Source organism: Sapajus apella, unplaced genomic scaffold, assembly GCF_009761245.1.
Source record: "Sapajus apella isolate SASKATOON/1434 unplaced genomic scaffold, GSC_monkey_1.0 scaffold46, whole genome shotgun sequence".
In the NCBI taxonomy this organism is placed as follows: domain Eukaryota; kingdom Metazoa; phylum Chordata; class Mammalia; order Primates; family Cebidae; genus Sapajus; species Sapajus apella.
The window spans coordinates 2,625,320-2,643,564 of NW_022436986.1; the positions used below are offsets into that span (position 1 = coordinate 2,625,320).

At 34.1% G+C, this 18,245-nt stretch overlaps 1 protein-coding gene across 3 annotated transcripts in view; it reads left to right on the forward strand.

Moving 5' to 3' along the window:
• Positions 1–18,245, forward strand: part of ZCCHC7 (zinc finger CCHC-type containing 7) — a 227,746-nt gene that overhangs the window by 198,371 nt on the left and 11,130 nt on the right. The gene's annotated exons all lie outside the window — the stretch shown is intronic.

Below are 18,245 nucleotides of genomic sequence, written 5' to 3' on the forward strand. Positions count from 1 at the left end.
CCCTTCTCTGAACTGCTGACCATAAAATATAGACAAGCATCTTCTGCTGGAAGATAATAAACATCTGAAGAGTTTTTGTACTGAGAAACCAATAATACACTTTTTCTCTTTTCCACTGCCCCCTACCCTATCTTCCTGTTCTTAAAGGAATTTGATTTTTTTATTACTCACAACATTTAATGATTACATCATGGTATCTCTTAGTCTTTCAGACTATATATTCATTAAACTAAAGGGAAAAAGTATACTGGGAGCCATAAAAAAGAGTAATAATCCAGTGTCTTTAAAGTGTTGTATTATCCACAGTCCACAAGCATTCAGTCCACAGTATCTTCAGTTGCCTTTACTGAAACAGTTACTCATATTTTTCAATGAACCTAGAAAAAGCTTAGTGTATATTTCATAGAGAATAATTCAGCTGTCATATCCTTAAGCCCTTCTTGACTTATTCAGAATATATAAATATCTGCTTAATACCATTCAAGTTATTCAATTCTTAGTTTCCTTTCACTGTGATTTTAGGCTAAGTAGAAGTAGAAAACAGTTTGCTAGAGAAGCTAATTGGTGCTCAATATTATGAAGTTACTTTACTTTTAATATTAAGCTTAAATCATTTCAATAATTCACCATAGCCCTACTACTCACTTCTTTTACTGTATTAAATATGTTATGCTGAGCAAGAGACCATTATTATTTTAATTATTACAGTTATATAACATATATTAATTAAAAGTTGTTAAACATGTTCCTTAAGGTTTAGCATGTTTAAAAGTTTTGTTTACACAAAGACAGATTGTAAAAATACAAAGCAAAATTCTTTCAAAATATGACTTTCTTCTTATTCTCCTTAGAGGAAAAAAAAAAAAGTAAACCAGCAAGTAGACTCAAAATACCTATCTATCTGTCTGTCACAGGCCCAAGAAGCCATAAGGTGGTTTGTTTTCATATTTTGTGATTACCATTTAATTTATTTAAAGATTTTCAGTAGAAAGCTGTAACTCCTCAGCTGTTCCTCAAATCCCAAATTAAGGTTTGTTTAAAACATAAGTGTTATACCCAAAAATATATACATACCCATGTATGTAACACATGTATATTACAGATATAATTCATCTAAATACATTGTTTGTGCTTATGCAGCAGATTTTTTAATCCTAACATAATATGCTGAAATTCTTATAGCCTAAACTTAATTATAATCTAATTATATGTGTTATACTTTTCAAGATCACAGAGCCACTCTTTGTAACTGTATAAGTAATATCCTTATAGTTTTGACATTGCATTTATTTTAGCTTTTCTCCTCATTTAAACCGTTCCAATCTTGAAGTATAGGAAGCATTGTTTTTGATTATTTATACCTGTGTTCTTTTATATAACTATAAAAGGTAAAAATTAGTTTCAGTTTAACAGAAATATTTGAAGGTTTGCTTAATATTTTAGCTGTTCAGAAACAAATTTTAAAAATAATCGTTAGGAAAAAATTAATTTACTTTTTAAGGAATTACAATATATTCTATTTATAGGTATAACAAATTCAATTTGAAAACGTTGTTTGCTCCAATCTGTAATCGTGGTTAATTTTTTAAAATAATATTGAAGTAGCCATCACAGTTTATAAATTATCAAGTTGAAATTAATAATGAGTTTATGCAAGTATAAATGTAAAACTAGCATGTTTATGAACATGTGTGCATGAATCAGTGTCTCTAAAATAGTCAAGTAATTATTTAAATTAACAGTTATGGACAATATCCAAATGTATGCAATGAAGCAATATTCAATCTTGAATAAAAACAAGATGCATGGTGATTTTAGTCAGCTTCAGCTCTTTTACTAGGCTATGGACTGCCATCTATTGACTCCTAGTAGCCCTCACACATGAATATTGAGTCAGTCAGCCCAATGACCAAGTAATAAAGCCTCGGTTAAAATTGTTACTGCTTATTCATTTAAATCAGTCTTCTTAAAACTGGAGCTTTCTACACTTAGGTGTTGATTAATTACTTTTTCTAACCAAAATTGTCATATTTCTTATTACAAATGATGGGAAAGGTGATTAGTATCCGGTTTGGAAATGTTTGTATTTGGGAGCTTTTCAGTTGGTTTTATCTGCCTCCCAACTAGAAGGTCATTTACAGAGCAACTTAAATTTTAACAACAGTAAATTAATGTTTATCCAGGAATCATTTTATTTAAAAACCAAAAAATGCTATAGGTTAAGCAGAATATTATTTCTCAAACACATAAGAAAGGTGGGGTACTTGATTGTTATGAGTGGACTTTTGAAATATTCCAAATAAAAAATTCCTTAAGATACTTTCAGAACTAAGAAAAAAGTTGTAGAAGTGTTACTGTTTTCAACAATTTCATGAAAAATAAAATGAAATATCTTCAACAACTTGTATCTGAATAGAATAGCTAGCTTTTAATCAACTAGACTTGACTACATTAATAAAAGCCAAAGACCATCATTCTAAAGAGCGCATGCTAATAAAACTAAAAAGACTACATATATACAAACAACAACAACCATCTGGTGACATCATCTTTCTCTGTTTTAGTGATCATAAAATTATGTCATATAATTTAATGTCTCTATCAATTTGGAGACCATGAGAAAAATTTTTATTTAACAATTACATAATTTCCTCAAATAGCTAATATTTTTACCTCTTTCAAAAATGTTTAGAATGTTTTTAAATGTTTGATAATGAAGCTAAAATATAACCTCTTGTCTTTTCATTTCTGCTACATTTTCAAATTTTTGTAGAGCCTGACTTTTAATGTTCTTTTTCATCTTTAAAATAACATTCTAGATAAAATTTTCCCTCTTTCACTATTCAAGAAGGAATGTCCCTTCCCCCACCCCCCTGTCACTTCTAGTCTCATTTATATTAAAAATCCGAGGCCAATATGGCCACCAACAGAGTTTTACAGCCAACAGAATTTTTAACTAGTAGAGGCTATAATTTGACATGAGTTGGACATTTGGTTAATCTTGTTTTTAATCTACTTACTTTAAAAAGTAACCAGGACTTTGCTATTTGAGGGCTGTATGTGTTAAGAACCTAAAAGGACAATGCATCTTTTATGTTTAATTTTGCACTTGATTTCTTTGTGTACATTGTTAAAATGTATTTCAACCCTGCTACCTTTTTTTTTAACTGAAGTTTTAAGCAGGAAGCAAATATAACTGTTTTAGAAGAATTAAACCTTAAGTGTTTATTTATATATAATGTTTTGAATGCCTAGAATTCACACTTCAAAAAATAGAATATTTGTTGTCCAGGAAATGGAGAAGAGTAGGGAAATAAGTTTTCTTGCCTTCCTTTCTGGCCTAGGAAAGGCTTATGGCCAGAGTTTGTCAGAGTATAGTTTATAGACCATAAGTAACAATATTACATTTCATTTTGCCGCTTAGTTTTCTGTCCTTACCTAGAAATACCCATTTAGAAATATATTTTGTTGTGTTTTCACTGTTTGGAGTTTTATACTGAGTGAGAATGTTATTCTCTAAAGCATTCTATGCCATACCGCAGAGTGTGTACCCCTGAATGTCAACTGATTGGGATTTAACTCTAGAACTATGTTTTACAGTCCAGAGGAAGGAATATGAAGGTGATTTTGGTTCTGAGACTGTAGCTATACAAACGCCTTTATCCTGAGATGGCGATGTAAGATAGGATAATTTTCTAATTGCCTAATGCTAATACGGAATGTTTTTCTTTTAAAATAACTTAAAATGTGAAATAAAGAGATTTAAAAAGTCAGCCAGAATATTTTCTTTTTCTGGTTAATTGAATATATGTTGGGATTCCTAAATACCTTTCTGAGAGGTTCTTGGCTGCATAAGCAGACCTGTAAAACCCACAATAACCCCATCCACACAGTAGATACCAAGTGATAGGCCTTTCTCTTTTCCTGGTTGTATGCTTTGGTGTCTTTAAGAAAATAGAACTGGTTACATATTGTCTTATAAAATGCTAAATAACTCCCAAAATCTCATATGAGATTTTGGAGTTATCTAAGCACCATTTTTATTGATACCATTTTTGAGGCCTAGCACATAAGTTTTCATAAACTAACACATTATACGTTCATTTTGGAAGTTTTTGTTTTGGTAGTTCAACTCACTCTGCCCACTTCCTCAAGAACCAGAAATAATATTGTATAAATTATAGGTTTTTCCCTCTGTATCTGAGATTGCTGTTTTAAAAGGTTTTTATTGACCAGTTGTTGCTATTGAGACATTACATCTCTGTCAAATTGTCAGAGGTTTAGTTTTCATTTAAAATGTCCTTAATGCTAAAATACTTCTGAGGTGAACGTGATTGTGCTGTGATCATTCAAAAAGCACAGGACTTTCGTAGTGCTTCAGGGCCATCTTTACATTGTAGTACTACAAAATCAGACTGCTTTATCTTTTGAGTTACTTGGTGTCTGAATAACAAGATTTATTTTTGAAGAAGCATTGATAACTTGTAATAGTCCATCTCTGATAACAGAGATAGAAAATGCATTTGGAGAATGACCAAAATTTTTAAAGATTTTTCAAATGCAAAATTTAATGCATTGTTTTATATTAAATATTTGTCTTGTTCTTAAATAATTTGCTGCTAAAGTTATTCTAATAATTTTTACTTCAATCTTTCCATATTTTGAGTTTGGTAGGAAAGATAATTACTACATTTACAGAGTAGGTCAACTGATTTTTTTTTTTTAATCTTTATTTCACTGGCATATTGAACTACATTTTGCCAGAACTTATCATTGAAAAATGCAATTTTAAAGCAAATGAAACCTGGAATTATCAATCTCAATAAATGAGATTCTTTTAAAAATAAATACAATTTGCCACATCATCAAAAAGCAATTTTCTAAAGCTACTGTAAAGGAAAGGAAGAAAAATGAATGTTGTGAATTATAAATGTATATGTTATTTTTGCTCCCATTGCATTTCCTCAGATATTTGGAAATTGTATGTATGCATATTTATTTTTTATTTATTTTTGAATGGAGATAGAATAAGATTATTTAGATTTGGATGTAATTTATATTTATTGGAGCACTTGTGAGAACCTTAGTATTTTCTTCTTTACAAAGAAATATTGAAGTGTTCACTCATTGAATTCTCAAGTTACTTGGTTTTCAGTATTTTAATGCAAATACTAATTTGGTTTAAATGGGAAATCAATATGGCATATTTTGCATAGTTTTTTTCTTGCATTAATATATTTAGGTAATATCAAGTACTTTATGATAGTAATCCTAATGTAGATTTAAATGTTTCAGATAATGAAGCAATTAAAAGTATGCCGCCTTCACACAATTTAGGAAAGATTTATTATAAATGTTTTGGCATAGAAGCAGCTGTGCTTTTGCCATCTTTTAAATATCTTTAATGACCTAATCACTAGTCATCATGAATTTGGCACATTTTTTTTAGATATTAGATGTTATTCAATAATAAAATAATTGAATCAGAAGTTCTGTGAATAGTGACTTCCTTTTTTTATTTGACAGAAAAAGTCCCTGTGCTTTTTTTTTCCTGCCCCTAGTGGCTGGGGGCAAAGACCATTCTATTTAGAACTTAAAGATTTCTCATATGGAGTTTAAGTTTTATTTCTGTTTTAAAAAGTGAAGAAGTACTTGTTGTGGTCATCTGTTTTCTTATCTATTAACAAATGTTTATCCTGAGGCTGACAAATGGAACATCACATTTGGACTCTTTTTTTTATTACCCTTTCCTCTCTTCCCCATGTGTGTTCAGCATTACTTAGAAAGGAATTATAGGCATTGTAGGGGCAATTTATTCTTGGTGATTAAACACTGTGGTAATTAATTTTCATTTCTAAGTGTTCTTATTTTAACTTATAAGCACACTTTAAAAATCTTTTAAAAAACCCACAGTATTCATATATTCTCAAAGAAAACTACAATTCTTTTTTTAAAAAAATTAAAATATGGAACACTTCATAAATTTACATGTCATCCTTGCTCAGAGGCAAAACTACATTTCTTTTTACTTGCAACTCTGCACTTTGCAAGAGTGACTCTATTATAACAAAAATGAATATAAATATAAACAAATACTCTTAGATTTTTCAAAATTCATGCAGTTTACCATTGTGCAGTATCTGACTATATAACAAATTAGTTTTAAAATTTTAAGTGTTGAGTGATTGTCAATTCTTTGTCATGTTACATACACGTAAAGAGTGTAGAAGTATTATTTAGATAACTTTAGCATATTCAAGTGATTATTTCTCATGTGCTTTGAACAGATGTTTCATGCCATTTCTTTTCTTTTTTTTTTATTTTTTATTTTTTTTAATTGCATTTTAGGTTTTGGGGTACATGTAAAGAACATGCAAGATTGTTGCATCGGTACATACATGGCAGTGTGATGTGCTGCCTTCCTCCCCATCACCTATATCTGGCATTTCTCCCCATGCTATCTCTCCCCAACTCCCCACTCCCTGCTGTCCCTCCCCTATTTTCCCTTTACAGACCCCAGTATGTGATGCTCCCCTCCCTGTGTCCATGTGTTCTCATTGTTCAACACCCACCTATGAGTGAGAACATGCGGTGTTTGATTTTCTGTTCTTGTGTCAGTTTGCTGAGAATGATGGTTTCCAGGTTCATCCATGTCCCTACAAAGGACACGAACTCACTGTTTTTGATGGCTGCATAGTATTCCATGGTGTGTATGTGCCATATTTTCCCTGTCCAGTCTATCATTGATGGGCATTTGGGTTGGTTACAAGTCTTTGCTATTGTAAACAGTGCTGCAGTGAACATTCGTGTGCATGTGTCCTTATAGTAGAGCAATTTATTAATCCTTTTGATATATACCCAGTCATTTCATTTTTTAATTATATTACAAGTGATGAAACTTACCATAGTCTTTTCTGAACATTTCAGTGCAACAATAAATGTAGATAAAATATACTAGAACAATGATATTTGTATTAGACATTCATTTTGGTAACCATGCATGTGAATGACATGGTAGATTACAGTAATTCCTAAAGGTCTTAAGTATTTAGGAATCAATTAGTTACTCACAATCATGATCAACCATAACCTTTAAGGGTTTGGATCGATTATTTGAATAATCTGCAGGGAAAGACTCCTAAAAAGACTCCTTGATTTTTTCACATGAACAGTCTCTCTGAACTAGTGTTATATTTTCTGTTATGATATAAGCTGCAGTAATAAACTTAAGTTTTCAAAAGCACAGTCTTTTCAATGACTAAAAGTTAATGAATTATTGTTAAAAATCAGTTAGATTTTAGACTTAAAATATATTAGTCGTTTGATCCCTCTATATCTGTAATTCAAGCGAGTCTTGTGTGGGGTTTTTTTGGTACATATATAAGTATTTTCTTCCAGCTATTTTGAGGTTGATGCAATGGTCCTCCAAAACCAGCAACACTGGTGTTTAAGAAATACTAAAAACAAATGAAGAAATACGCTACCTCTTTAGAAAGCATTTAACAAAAAAAATATGTTTAAAATCTTTGGGATTAAATTAGAACTTCACCTTAATTGGTACACCGGTACATAAATAGATCACATTTTAAAACAAGAATTATTTAAAGTGAGCATTTAGGAATTTTTTTTAGCTTTGTGAAAAGAATGCACATGTGCATATCAACTGGTAATTAAGTTACTAAATTATTTTTATTCCATTTTTCATATAAAACTGAATCATTGGATATAAGATCATTTTTATAATTTTGTAATGTGTCCATTTTACATAAATATGTTCTTTTACGCTGATTTGTGGGTTACCCCACATTTTTATTCAGTTAGGAGAACTAAAGTTTGGGTTCTTAGCTTTGTTTATATAATATCAATTTTGTCTTCTTGGATCTCTCACATTTCGTTTGTTTATAGTTGTACATTTCCTCCTTGTTTTTACCAAGTCCTTAGAAAACTGTGCTATAAAATTAGACCAGATGAGCAAGCAAATTTCTGAGGAAATTACTAGGTAGTGTTTTGTTTTTGTTTTTATCATAACAGGGAAAAGAATACCAGCTTTGGAATTGGACTGTGATTCAGAGTCTGGCTCTTTTCTGTATACTAAATGTGCAAACATAGTTGAAATATTTAACTTCTGAAGTCCTCAGTTTCTTCATGTGAAAAATGGGGATAATGCCTTGTAGGATTTTTGTAAGTATGTGATGAGATGATAAAGGTAAAGCACAATACCTGACAAATAGAGCATGTTAAACACTGTGCAAGCCGTACTGTGGCAAATCCAAAGGCATCTCTCACCTGTAGAGACTAACATCTCAAACTCAGATAATTATCATGTCTTCTGCCTAAGATTAGGAGATTAATAAGGACCTCTTTACTCTGTCTCCTAACAGTGTTTCCTGCTTACATTTATTGAAGTGAATCTTTTGTTGACAGAATTATTTACCTCAGTTTTCATTTTTGAATTATTTATACTTGTCTTATTCTTTTCCACTTAGGCTACTTTCTTTTCTAATGAAAGTGACCATATAAAATATATATCATAAAAATGCAATTTTACTTTGAAAATATATATTAATAAATGTGTGATTCTTAAGTGATAACTTTAGTAGTCTGAATATAGTTCTCTATCATAAGCAAATAAATTATATAAATATTTGCTCCCTGCCCGGCACAGTGGCTCAAGCCTGTAATCCCAGCACTTTGGGAGGCCGGGGCGGGTGTTTCACAAGGTCAAGAGATCAACACCATCCTAGCCAATATGGTGAAACCCTGTCTCTACTAAGAATACAAAAATTAGCCAGACATGGTGGCGCATGCATGTAATATCTACTTGGGAGGCTGAGGCAGGAGAATCGCTTGAACCCGGGAGGCAGAGGTTGCAGTGACCTGAGATTGTGCCACTGCCTACCAGCCTGGGTGACAGAGCAAGACTCTGTCTCAGGAAATTATATATATTGCTCCCTGTACAAATAATAAGAATAATACAAAATTGAAAAATTGACCCACACAGAAACACATCCCAATTAGAATACTTTCTGCTAGGGGTAGAGGGCTTATGTTAATCAGATAAGAAAGACATTAAATAGTTTTACCTGAAGTGCAAAATAGCATACCAGTTTTTGCACTTCAAGTAAAACTACTTTATGCCTTCGCATGACTAATGCCAGAAACCAGCCTGATTTCATAGCAAATTTAATGCTGCAGACTTCCAACTGTATTCTCAGATAGGTCCAGCAAAAAAGGCAACTCTAACTTAAGTGCATTATCAGTACATGCGATTTGTATTCTTTCAAAGAGCATTCCTATTTCATGTTTGTTCCTTGTTTTGAGCAGAGGCTAAAATGGAACATACTGTAAAAGCAGAAGAACATTACTTCCCCCTTCTAACAGGTTCTTGCAGCTGTGGAACTCCCTGCCTTTGTGACGGATGGTTAAGAGTATTAGAATAGGATAAGCAGAGTTAGGATGGCAGGTGGTGGGAGGGCCATGTGTTGTAAGGCATGTAGAGTTACAGTAAAAATGAAAATCTTGGGGTTTATTTTGATCCCCGTGTATTAGCTAATAAACATAATAGAGCTATGCTTCTATTCTTCTATAATTTTTTATCGAGGTTCATGTACAATCATATGCAAAATATAGAAGCAGATTTGAGTATGTTAAGCATTTCATATGGTTGGAAGATGTATCTTAGTGTGATTTCTGTGTTTTATAGTTTCGCCCAATAAATATTCAGATAAAATGTCCCTGGATTCACACATTTATGTGTTATTTTCTGTCCCTTCCCCTTACACCCTGTCTCCATGCCTTCATCCCTCCATCCTGCATCTAAGCTTGTGGTCCTTCTCCATCTGTGTACTAAATGGTTTCTTTGTAAACCAAGCCATTTGTCCATCATTGTTTGGGTTCCAAACAGTGGTAAGATACCCTGTCACCGATCCCGCATGCTATGAATGGCAGCTCCTCTCCGGACAATTGGCGGAGGGGCTGAGAAATATTCCTGAGAGGATTATTTAACCTTTCAATTTAGAGGGCACAAAGCCTGGCTGATTAATGAACTTTCTGATGGGTGCCGATAAGCGGATCTATTTCTTTATTTCCCCTAAAAGTGATTCCTTCTCCTGTCCATATTACTAAACATAAAACGTGGCAAAAAGATTAAAAAACAGCACTAAAGAGTTTATCTGGCTGGCAAACTGAAGGGGCTAAATTAAAATTGGTAATGACAGCAGTGGCTCAGCCTCATATATGGTTTTTAAATGCACTGTGTATTTTGAAGAGACTTATTCTCCAGCTTGCCTGGTAATGACTGCTTTTGGTGCACAGTCTGGGGCTGGCTTCTGTTATCCCCACCCCCCCCCCCCCCCCGAACCCCCCCCCCCCAAAAAAAAATGAGTTGTGTTATCTGGATGGCTGCAGACACATACGCATCCCCCTTTCTCACTGCATGGGCAGACAAGGTCGATAGCATTACAAGGTATTTGTGGCAGTGCTTGTTTCAGTTTTCAGAGCTGCCAGTTTCCAGGCAGATTTGAATTACAAAAGAAGAAGCTGGCATGAAAATTGAAAGGTTTTATCGGCTGGTCTGAAGCCTCATAGCACATTGCTTATTTATGCAGTCCATTTGCACCAGGAAATATAAAAAGGAAATACATTTTTAAAATAAGGCCATAAAGACTCAGATATGTTTAAGATGGCAAATAAAATATAGATACCTATAATATCTTTCCAGGAAACGATTTTCACTTAATGTTGCACATTACTTCAGAAGAGCATTTATGTTGCTGTCATAAATTTGTGCGTTTGTGTCACTATGTAGGTAGTCTCTGGGGATTAAGAAGGAAGCCTCTGCTAACTTACTTTAAAATTAAAATAGACAGAGGGATAGCTCTGCAGTTTGAGAGCTACATTGGAAATATTTAAATAGGGTGGTAAATTAAACTAACATTTTTGCATTCCATGTAAAATTAGCTATGGCCCAGTGAATAAATGCTACTACCTTTAAAGAAAATTGGGATGCTTTTTAAGCCACGAAGATTTGGAGCATTCAGGAAGTGAATTACTCTGATCCTTACTGTGTTGCATATGTTCATTGTTCTCTGCTTATTGAGGTTTTCTTTTTGTTGCTGGGGTTTTGGCAGGGGGAGTGTCCCACTTAAAAAAAGAAAGGTTATAAATTAATAAGCTATTATAGCTAATTTTTATAAAACTCGTGCTTCTTTTTAGTCTTCAAATGTATTATATTTTAGATTTTGCCTAGTGGTTAATGTTTTGAATATATAACCCTTTCACTATTGGAAGTTATACCAACAATTAATACCTATTTATGTTGCTTTAATGTAGTTTTGATTTACTGAAAAAGAATTATGAAATCACTTACACTCTTGACTACATAAAATGAAGACATAAGTATATAAACATAAAGTAATACAAGGCCTTGAATGATTGGTCATTTGCAACCTTTCAGTCCATTGGTATATAAAATTTCAGTGTATCCAAAAGAGAAGTAGGGAGGAAGTTACAGAGAGATACAGGAAATATCAAATAACTAAACAACACACGTTATTCTGCAGTTCAAATGAACACTCTTTAAGAATCTATTTTCCAGTAAGGCAAATTACCTTCAGATAAGCCATGAGAGATGCATTTTTTTACTATTTTTATTTTCACCAGTGTCTGGTACCTTGCTCATGTTTTCATGGCCTGGACTAATTACTTCATGGTTTGTTTGTTTTTTTTTAAACAGAGAAAATATCAAAAGCATACACGTCTGCTGCATGCTAATGATGTCCTGTACATTTTTTCATGAATTTTCATAAGGATTTTTTTCTACGTAGCATGTGTGGCTTAATGATGTAATCACCCGATAGACTAGAAAATGCTCCAAAGGAGACGTTCCGGTCTGTTGTGTACATAATACATGTTTCAAAAATCTGCCTAATTAAGGAATTACCCAATGGATTGGTAGTCTATTGGGTACATGACATAGTTTTTTTAACACATAAAAATATTATCTATATAGGTATTATCATATATGGTACTTTTAATGCCATTTTTAATGTGAGGAAAATTAGTAGCAATGTCCACTAGAATACAGGGGAATTCTGTTTTTTCACTAAGAAAAAATAAAAGCTTTAAAAACTTCATAGAGGAAGCACTATTTAAAAATAATTCTAAAGCCATTAGCTTGGAGAAAATTCTTCCTAGTATTCCTGAAAGGGAAGTAATACTATGAATATTTGCCAGAACAGTGTACAAGTGGAAAGTTTTGTCCAAAACCATAGTTGAAGTAGGCCTAGAGTTCAGGTCCCAGGTGTAAGGATCTACCTCAGGAAAACACCTTAAAGGGAGGAAAGGGAATCCGTTTTTGCTTTTTTGTAATACAGCTTCATCATCTTTGTTGTCTCACAGCCTCCGCTTTGGTTCCATTCACTGTAAAACAGTTTGCTTAACTTTTAGCTTTCCTTTTTGCCCCAGATATTCCAGACTCACTCCTACCCCTTGAATATATACTAATTACAATTCTGTTGGTGTTCATATTTTAAACAATGCTAACAGAAAGGGAAAGTATCCATTCTTCTTTCCCTGACTACTCTATATAAAACTGAATAAAATATTTAGAAAACTCTATCTGATCTCTAGAATAACCACAGGAAAGCAATATCTTGACCGGGCGTGGTGGCTCATGCCCGTTAATCCCAACACTTTGGGAGGCCGAGAGGGGTATATCACTTGAGGTCAGGAGTTCAAGACCAGCCTGGCCAACATGGTGAAACCCCATCTCTATTAAAAATACAAAAATTAGCCAGGCGTGGTGGTGGGCACCTGTAGTCCCAGCTACTCAGAAGGCTGAGGCAGGAGAATTGCTTGAACCCAGGAGATGGAGGTTGCAGTGAGCCAAGATTGCACCACTGGTCTCCAGCCTAGACGACAGAGCAAGACTTTATCTCAAAAAAAAAAAAAAAGAAGAAGAAGAAGAAGAAGAAAGAAAGAAAGCGATATCTTGAAATAGAAAGGTGTATTTTAAATTTAACCTTTTATTCTGCTGAAATTCCAAAATGATGCTATTAGATCACCTCAACTAATAGACTTTGAATATGGTGACAAGCTTTTGGTTTGGGGTAACATTTTCTTGAGAAGTCCTATTTGATTACTTGGGTTAGTTTTTTTAGATACATGAGTATTGGGGTAAAGTTTTGTCCTATTTGTGAGTTTATAGGAAGAAAACACTAATTTGGAAATATGAAAGAATAAGATTGTTCTCAAACATGATAATCATACTGATTGAAGAGGTGCATATGCCCATGTGATTTAGTCACTAAGATTGGAGCCAAGCTCTACTTTTCTCAGTGTTACATTTGGTTATGAATGCATATACCTCAAGTATTTAATATATTTGCTTTTTAATGTATGTTCATGTAGAAAACTGGATTAATAAGTACAAACACATAGTGTAGTCTTTAAGCATATGTGTGATTATAAAAATAAATCCATTTTGCATTCACAGAGTAGGAAATACCCTTTAATTAGTGAAATTGATTACATATCCTGTATAGTAATGAGCTGCAGTTAGATGCAAGCCCTCATTGGATCAAAGTCAGTTTAGATAAGGGCAGCTGAAGGTCACAGAGGGAGATGCCCAGCAGGCTCATTTGCATAAAAAATTACCCTTAGAAATAGGACACTGAGGCAGCTATAGCATTTTGATCTCTTGGCCTTTGTCATGGAGATTCCTAGTAGTGAAGGGAGTAAGGCCAGTGTCCCAGATAATGATTAACTGTTTTAATGGCATTCATTCATTCATTCCACACTAACTACTCATGCAGAAAAAAGGGTTATGTAAAATGACATTAGAAGAAAATCATTTGTAATCGTTGTATTGGGCTGCACTTTGAGGAGACATTAGGAGTAAATCCGTGGCGTGGTAGGCTTATGCTTTATCTTCTGATATTTACTGAGTTTACTGGTGCATGAAAAGCTTTCAGCAAGAATAGCAGATGGGATGGACCTTTCATAGGTAATACTATCTACCAGGTTATTACTTCTATATATTGATAGTAAAGTAATCTCCAAGATATCACCATACAAATATAGATTATTTAAATGTCTGTAGCCAAAAAAAAAAAACAAACAAACAAAAGACCTGCTTTTATAAGTAGTTCATTTTGTATCCATTGGGTCAAAATCTTTAGATAAATTTTTGACTTAAAAAAAAGTTCAAAAAAACTACATTCATTGCCTTGCATTTAACTTTTTGTCAGCAGTACAGGCATGTGTGACAGAACCCTGAACTTAGAGCTAATCAGTTGACATATTCTGCTTTAAATTGGACCTTTACTGTTAATTAAAAATAAAGACATGCTCCAAGGCATAAGTATTGAGTCACAAATTTTTATTTCTAGCACTTTAAGTAGCTTAGAGATTTTTGTTAGATCGTAGTATGAAAACTTGTCCACTGGAAACCACTATTGAGTTTTCAGTACTGTATCCTAATACAGAAATGTTCTCTAATTAGGTAAGATCTAGGCTGATTTCATTCCTATTAAGCCCTAGTACATGATAGTTTATTAAAATGAGAGTATGTAGATAGCGTTTGTCATGTCATTTACTAATTAATTATTGTGAAACAGTTTAGAATTTCATAGCACAATATACTGTTGCTATTTTTATTAGTAATAATGGAAGTTTTTAACTAGTGACATTATTCAGATGAATGAACATCCACATGTTTACATTTCTTTCAGGGGCTAAATTTGAGATTCCTTTCAAAATAAAATAAGTGTCAACATGAAACATGCTTTTAAAATCTTGATTAAGAAGGATCTCTTTGTTCCTGGTACTATAAGACTGAGTTCCTCCTCACTTTACATTACTAATTCCTTCCTGATTTTGTCAAGAGTATATACCACATTCTCACTGTGAAGTAGAGGAGACACTACGGAAGCTGTATTATTAATTTATTCAAGCTTTTTAATATATTAAAGTATGATTTTATAGGTTTTCCCTTAGTGACGTAAAAAGTTAATAGTTTACCAAAGTATGCAAATTTTTATTAACAATAGCTAAAATGTGTTGGATCCTTACTATAGGCCATGTGCTTTATATATACATTACCTCATTATTCATTAATATTTACTGAACTACTACTATATGCCTGGCCCTATTCCAGGAGCTGAAGTACAGCATTGAACAAAAACAGACAAAAATCCCTGCCCTCACAGAACTTACTTTCTCCTAGCCTAGGAGTGGGGTTGAGAGTAGATAGGTAAATAAGTAAAATATACAGTATGTCAGATGTGATAAGTGTCATGGAGGGTTTTTGTTGGTTTGTTTTATTGGTTGGTTGATTGGTTGGTTGGGTTGGTCTTTTTAAAATAAAATGGCATTGCAGCAGGATAGGGACTATGGATTGGAGGGAGCTGGTGGTCAGGAGGGCCTTACTGAGATGGCATCTGAGCCAAGGCTTGAAAGAAATAAAGGAGTACACCATGTTAAATCTGGGAGAAGAGTCATCCAGGCAGATTGAGTAGCTGGTGCAAAGCTTTGAGGTGTAAGTTTGTCTGGAGTATTCAGAGAACAGTGAAAAGGCTAGCATGGCAGGCTTGCTGTGAGGAAGAGTAGTAGGAGATGAGGTTAGAGAGGTGGGAGGAGGCAAATTATAGGGCATTGTAGTTTTTGGCTTTTACTCTGAGTGAGATGAGAAGCTGTTAGAGAGTTTTGACCTGAAGAGTGATATGTTCTGATTTGCATGCTATAAGGATCACCTTATGTTGAGAATAGGCTGTAGAGGGCAGGGATAGAAGCAGACACCAGTTATGAAGTTCTTGTAATTATCCAAAGGAGAGAAGAGTAATTGGACCAGGATAGTATTGGTACAGTGGAAAGAAGTGGCTGTATTTGCAGAGCCAACAAGCTTTGCTGATGGGCTGGATATGAGGTATAAGCAAGAGACAAGTCAGATTGTTTGTTTTGGCCTAAGCAACTGGAAGGATAAAGTTGCCAATGAGATGGGAAAGATTGTGGGAGGAACATATTGGGGTTGGGGGAAGAACAGGATTTGATTTTAACTAACTAAATTTGAGGTGCCTCTTAGACATTCTAGTAGAGATACGTGAGTGTAGAGTTAACAGAAATCAAGGCTGAAGATAGAATTTTAGAATGGCAAGGGTAAAGGTTCATGTAAAGCTATACTATTAGATGAGAGGAGGTTAGAGAAGAAAAGGAGCCTAAAGACAGAGCCCTGGGGCACTGCAGTGTAATTGGACAAAGAGATGGATAGAAACCAACAAAGGAGACTGGAGAAGAAACAACCTATGAGGTGGAAGAAAACTAGGAGAGCATGTTGTCTGGGAAGCAAAGTGAAGAATCTATTTCAAGAGGAAGTGGCCACCTGGTCAGGTTTTACTGATAGGTTGTGTAAGATGAGTATGTTTCATTTATGCCTCAACAGTGTTAATGAGGGAGCACTCTTACTATTATTATTCCCGTTTTACAGATGAGTAAAATGAAGGAAAGACCATGTGAATAACTTGACTAAGGTCATGTAGCTAGTAAATAGTGGAGCACTCATTAGAATATAATACCAAAATGCGTTGGATAACTAATTTTTATCAGAGCACCTGGGTCTTAGGAAGAGTTTGCCAATTTTGCCCTTGATTGCCCCCAGTCCTTGAAATCCTTTTCTTCTGTGCTTTTCCTTTGAATAAGCGTAACGTATATATCTTTATGTTAGGTATATGTACATTTATAGTACACATGCGTATCCATACACTTGTATATGCCTGTACTGTCTCAGTGAACACAAGAATCTGGTAACAGTAGTTGCCATTGAGGAAAGGGAAACCGAGTGAGAACAGAAGTGGGAGGCAGACTTTTCACATACCTCTTAGTGTCTTTTGAATTTCATGCCATGTGCAAGCTATTGATTGTAAAGTGTTTAATGCTTTAAAATCTAAGAAATTCATTTAAGATTCATTCTATAGCAGCAAGACATATGATTTGTTCTTTCAGAATCTGGCCTAACAGCATCTCAGAAGAAATGCTGATGCAGTTTTAAGTAGAAAATATGTATCTGATGCATACTTAATTCCATTTTGTAGGCCTCAGCCTCCCTAGTGCTTTCATCTTTTACAATCTTTACTATATTTGCTCTTTCATCTATTATCACTGTGTTCCTCACAGTGTCATTTACAATGTGTTGTACAAAATAGGAACTCAACTGTTTTGAATTAAAAATTCCTAATAAGGGATAAATACATGAGAACTACCTTGTTTCCTCAAATTTAGGCAATAAAATAACTAAGTTCGGAGAAATTCCATGAAACTTTTTCTCATGTCCTCAATTAGTAGCAGAGATTATCAGTTTAGAGTAGCTGGGACTAAAAATACAAAAATTAGCTGGGCATAGTGGTGCATGCCTGTAATCCCAACTACTATGAAGGCTGAAGTAGGAGAATCACTTGAACCCAGGAGGCAGAGGTTGCAAATAAGCCAAGATCGTGCCACTGTGCTCCAGCCTGGGTGACAGAGCAAGGCTCCATCTCAAAAACAAACAAAAAAACCTCTGTTTAATGTATCTTAGCTAATACTAATTTATGAACCCCATTTTTAATTGAAGAATATAAAACACTTGTTATTTTTATTATATCCTAATTGATAATAGCTGAGGTTGTAAATTCTATTTTTTGTAGCTTTTATTATTATTTCAGTAGAAAAGATTGTTGAGGTTATTGTTTTGCTATGGTTTTTCTTTTTAGGGAACAAGAGCTAAAAGTAAAGTTGTTTGAAGCAGTTTTGTTTTGTTTGTTTTGTTTTGTTCTGTTTCTCAGACGGATTTTTGCTCTTGTTGCCCAGGCTGGAGTGCAATGGTGCAATCTCAGCTCACTGCAACCTCTGCCTCCCAGGTTCAAGCGATTCTCCTGCCTCAGCCCCCCGAGTAGCTGGGGTTACAGACATGCGCCAGCATGCCCTGCTATTTTGTATTTTTAGTAAAGACAGGGTTTCTCCATGTTGGTCAGGCTGGTCTTGAACTCTCGACCTCAGGTGATCTGCCTGTCTCAGCCTCCCAAAGTGCTGGGATTACAGGTGTGAGCCACTGCGCCTGGCAGAACTTCTGATTTTTCTAATCAAAAATATTGAAATCATAAAATATCTTGCTTCTGACTCCTTGACACCAGAAAGTTTACCTTCCCAGTGGTATATGCACTCAGGAACAGGGAAGGCACATGGCAAGACCCGCACGTGTTCACACAACAGGC